We start from the raw sequence: 6,000 nt of genomic DNA, 5'->3' as shown, positions 1-6,000 counted from the left end.
TATAGCTCCCAGTGTAGCTAGGATCCCTGTTCCTGTTTATGCTCCTTGATTATTTTGCTCAGACCTGATCTCCCGTTTATGACCCTTGGCTTGTTTTTGGACCCTTTTTTTTTGCCTGTGACCCCTGACCTTGGATTGTGCTTGGAATTTCTTTGTCTGCTGCCGGCCTCGACCCCTGCCTGGATTTCACGCTGCCATTGCTTCTACCCTCCATCGCTGGGTTCTCCCCAGTTAGCGCTCATCTCTCGACCCTCTGTTGTCTGCGGCCAAGTCTGTCCCCACCACTAGGGGCTCCAGTGAACACCGGACTTCAGAGCAGACTCCGGGTTTTGACGTGCTGACTGGAGGGGTTCCTAAGACCTCCTCCACAAAATGAGCCCCATTTTCAATTGATAGCCCTAAACCACCCCAGCATTAAATTAAAGGTTCCTTCACCTTACCTTAAATAATTAGCCCCCACCTACACTCCACCATTAAATAGCCTACCCCGAACACACTATTTTAAGATCCTCCCTTCCCTCACATATTATATTAAAATACTGTGCGCACACACACACACGCTATATTTAAAATACTGTGCGCACACACACACACACACACACACACACACACTATGAACATGGCCAAACACACATGCACACTATAGCAACATGGGGCCACACATGCTCAAAATTAGCCCTACAATTAGCCACACACACACTGTTAGCCCCACAGACACACTGTAAGTCACAGTTTGTTTGCCCCACTGTTAGCCACACTGTTTGTTAGCCCCACTGTTAGTTTGCCCCACTGTTAGCCACACTGTTTGTTAGCCCCACTGTTAGCCACACTGTTTGTTTGCCACACTGTTAGCCCCACTGTTTGTTTGCCCCACTGTTAGCCACACTGTTTGTTAGCCCCACTGTTTGTTTGCCCCACTGTTAGCCCCACTGTTAGCCACACTGTTTGTTTGCCCCACTGTTAGCCCCAGTTTGTTTGCCCCACTGTTAGCCTCACTGTTTGCCCCACTGTTTGTTTGCCACACTGTTAGTCACAGTTTGTTTGCCCCAAACTTTACCCAATTCACACATCCCTCTGACCCCATGACTAGCATTGCTGTGTAACTGGATCATATAGCATATAAATCACTTTTTACATTGGCACACTGGCTAGACAGAAATGCAATATGTAGACTTAACCTCATGTATCCAACTCCCATAGATTGTAAGCTAGTGAGCAGGGCCTTCCTACCTCTTTGTCTGTAGTACCGAGTATTGTTTTATTATTGTGTTTGTCCCCAATTGTAAAGCGCTATGAAATTTGAGGATGCTATATAAATAAATGTTGATTATGGCGATTGATGATTGGGTGTCATGAAGGTAAAGGTAAGGTAAGAATCCCTTAGGTCTGCCTGACTTGACTCTATTCTACCCAGAGGCGCGGAGTGTAATGGAGCAGGTGGTCTTTGCCAGGGACCCGCGCATGGACTTTGCTCTGCAGGTCACTGCCTCCTAAGAGAGTGCTAGGTGAGGCTGTAAAGAGAACCCAGATACACGAGGAACAGGTCAACAGTGGTAGAAGCAGGATCGCCTGTAGGGTAGCTGATGGCCTCACTGGGCAAAAGAGCAGATTACTGGATAGCCTGTGGACAATTAGGTAACCTCTGCAGACAGTGGAACATGATGTTGATAGTTTGCGGAAGGGTGAGTAACCACTGTGGACAATGGAACAACATGCTTTATTCCACTAACAAGGACTTAGAAAACAGTATAATTAGTTGTACTAACATACGATTTTAATGAATAAAATAAACCAGAAAGCTTCAAAACAGGACAAAATATAACATCTAATAAGTAATGCATATTTTGATACTTCACCTTGTCCCATATTCTAGGAGCATGACTCTGACTTAATCAGTCTGGTCCACTGTGTCAACACATCTCTGTAGTGAATTGAGGTGACATATGGTCCTGCTTTGAGCCTTCTTAGTTTCAGAAAGAAAACTGTTGACAGTGCAGGGACTTGCTGTCGGATAGACCTAGACCATCTTGCATTACCAATTCTTTGTTGAGAGTGGGAAACATTGTGGGTGACATTCAAGGGACCATGAAATATGCTTATTTTAACATATCCAAACAAATTGATTGATCATATAATTCCAAAGAGCGTGAGTCTAGTAGAAAGCATTCAAGGTTGCCTTGAAAAAGATTCATAGCGAAATGCGCATTGGCGGTATAGCGCGCCGCTATCTCATTACAATTATGCCTAATAGCCTAGATCTAATAGTCGAATAGGTACCATACTATTGACTTAGCATAGATCTCTAGGGGGATTTATATAGCGCACAATAGATTATCCCATAATACAGGGTTCAGCTTTTAGATTATATACACTATTTCTAGGCATTAATCAATTGCCTTTATACAACAATGCTGGGAAGAAAATAGCACTTAGGCAATACTCCGAGAGGCAATGTGAATATTCATTGAGTCTATCACCTCATCTAGTGAATGTTTCCACTTGGACATTATTGAGATCAATATTGATTTATACTGTTTGCCTTAAGCTTTAAGAACAGACAGATTCATTATTATAGGATACAAACCTAGTAGGGGGTGTATTATTCCCATATTAATAGCAGCGCGCCTTGGTAGTGTTCTACTACCATTTTAACAGCTTTTGTATTTGTACTTCACTCAAACCACATTTCCTATTTTTAATATTTCGCTAATTAATTAGATAATTTTTTTTAATGCATATCAATAAAGATCGCTGTATATTAAATTATTAAATTGTGAGTGCCCTATCAACACATTTCTTCCTCTCTCTTCAAATCATTACCATTTGATTAATGTGTGGGTGCACCTGTCCTCTGAGTCTCATTACAATAAAAATTATTATAATAAATGGATGACTTAAAGATGGAGTACGGAAGAAATCAATCTACCGGGTGCGATATATATCTCCTTTAAGAAATTCCTTGTATGGCCACATGGGGAGCCCAGGTGCATATAATGAGCAATTGGATTCCACAATGATAAAAAGTTTGGACATACTGATTTGCGACTGATGAAGTTCAACTTAAAATTTTTGACACTGGATTAACTCTAAGCAAAATTATTAATTATACTATTCTTAATGGAGAAGGATCTAGCAGTAATAGTGCAGCACAAAGTGTCCAACAGTACATAATGCAATAAAGCAGAAGCCAAAAATGGCAACATTGTATCATTTATTAATATGTATAGAATAGTCTGATGTCAGTGTTTTTCTGTCTATATAAGTAGTTGATGAGACCATACCTTAACTATATGGTATAATTGTAAAAAAAATACATATTACTATTGTGAAAAGTACAGAAATGAACAGCTAAATGAATGGCATGAGATCTCTTAATTATGAGTACAGGTTAGTGCGGTCTACTATAGGAAAAGTCATCCAATGAATTTTACTTATCTTGTATAAATATATAGAATAACTAAATAAATCTATCTCCAGCTCTTTTCATTTTTTACAGCTTTTCATTAACTGCTATTTACCTTTTTTGTTGTTTTTGGTCATTTCCATTTTTAGCTTTCCTTTTAACTATTAATACATTCATTTGTGTTAATCAGAAACCATTAATTCCCTTAGCCATTTAAATATGTGATTATTATTATATTTACAAGTTATTACATTTATATGTACATTTTCAAATAACTGTTCCATATATTTGACAAGCTCTTTTTTTATTAGTTCAATTTTTCCTGGGATTATTTCCAATTTATATTAATATCTTAATTTTTACTGGCAGACGTTTTTCTTTTTTTATATCTCACACATCCTGACAGTTGATAAAGCCGAACTACTGCACCTTGTCCACAAATTCCCATGTCTTCCTTGTTGCTTTTCAATAACTGGGCTTAAGCTAGGAATATAAAACAACTGTGGGAATTAAAACAGCTTTTGTCTTAAAACACTGAAACGATTTACTGTAAAAGGGTGGTACCACTAAAAGTAGGTTCAACAACAGGTGATTTAGCCTTGATTAGATGTTTTTCTGGCTTAATACAATGTATAATGCAACTGAATTCTACTGTGCTAGAATGAAATTTGATTTTCCATGGGTTTATAGGATCTTTTTCTATGTAATGTCTAGGATACACAATTCTCAAACAGAAACATAGTATCCAAAAACTACAAACAGGCATATTTTTAAAATTTCCAAATTATATCATATCTATCAGATATTATAAAGTGCTGAGTAAAGTAAGCAAAATCCACATTCAATATTCTCACAATTGTCTTGAGGACCTATATATATATATATATATATATATATATATATATATATATATATATATATATATGTATTAGAAATAACTGTTCTGTATTTAAATACAGACTGATTGTCCAGTAGACATTGACAGATGGCTGATGATGATGATAATTCCGACATGTGTTAGATAAACTGGTGGTAATAAAAACTACATTTACTGAACTTTTTAAAGTACTCTTTCAGGTATGTAAATTTGAATATTTAAAAAATATAATAATCCCTTTCCAATATTAAATTGTCTTGTGAAAGTCAACCAAACCAATTGAAATAAAATAAAAGAAACACTTTTTTTCAGTTAAGAGAAGTAAAAATAGAGAATTATTTATCTAATATGGGTGATGGACTGTGCGTATTGGATGCTTTCAGTATGATTTCTTGTTTGAATAGAAAGGTTTATAAATTGATGGCACCATAGTTTGTTCCATATGTTTTTGGAGTTGTACTGTATTTTTTCTCTGTACAGACAAACACGATTCTGCTTTAACATTTACATCTGATAATAACTAATACTTGGCACTACTGGCAGGAAGTGAATCTGAACAGCCATCAATATAATGATGATTTTCCTATTTTAAAAAAAAAAAAAAAAGTGTACTGTAATGTTCTATCATCAAAGGTTGACTCAAGAACACATCAGAGGCAACTGGTATAAGAGGTATTGTAACAATATCAGCTGAACACCAGAGGGCCCCTCTATGAAGTACCAATACTGTTTCATAAAATTAAAGCAGAGCACGCTGTAACATTCAAAGTGATTAGAGGTCTACCTAACTAGGCACTTCAGCAAAATGTATTAGCACTTGTCTGTTAAATGTACAATCTTGCAAGGGAATAAATTATACATTTGAATGTAGCCTATGTGACCTTACAATTGTTTTTTACTGCTTTAATGTGTTCTTGGTGATTTGGTTTTCTGATTTAAATTTGTCACAGATGATAAATCAACACAAACACGAGTTCGCATTTTCCTTTGTGAATGTGAATTAACCGTTTACTCAACTGTGTAAGCTAAATCTCTGTTGTGTGGTGTACAATATAGCACTGATAGAGCAAATAGTCTGTAGAATGTACAATGCTCAAAACAATAAAAACCATGAAATCACATCACTTATTCACAAGTTCCCAAAATACAGCTTGCACTGTGGCAATTTGTAAATGACATAACTCTCATCATTTACTCAGATAAAAACTTGGAATAAACATCTTGATCTTTTTCCAGGAAATAATAGTTTAAAAAATACTTGCAGACTGAAGTCCAAGTGTAACTGAGAAGAGAACTGCAAGAAATAGAGCATGCATACTGAAACACTAATGTGTATGAAGATGTGACAATGAGGCACTAAGCTAAAAACACAATTTCATCCAAAACTAAATGTATACCAAATAAAAAATGAGCAAAAAATTGTCCACAACTAAATCCACAACATTGAGTCATACTCTTAATTCTCCACGACCTTGTTCAATTGACAGTAGTTAATCTGGAATGTCCTGTGAAAGACAAAACTGGTCTGTGGGGCGAATGCAAATGAAATCTTTCAACATATACAAATTTGTACATAGCTCCATTACTATGACAAAAGTGAAGATATGTGATGCTTTGTTCTTAGCTATGATATCAGCCATTTCTGGATCTTCAAAATATATTTAGCCTTGATAAGCTGCAGAGGCTTTCTCTGTCTTGTAATGAGCTAATCAATGTAATT

Source organism: Mixophyes fleayi, chromosome 2, assembly GCF_038048845.1.
Source record: "Mixophyes fleayi isolate aMixFle1 chromosome 2, aMixFle1.hap1, whole genome shotgun sequence".
Lineage (NCBI taxonomy): Eukaryota > Metazoa > Chordata > Amphibia > Anura > Limnodynastidae > Mixophyes > Mixophyes fleayi.
The sequence above is the reverse complement of the archived record's forward strand: the minus strand, read 5'-3'. Positions refer to the sequence as shown.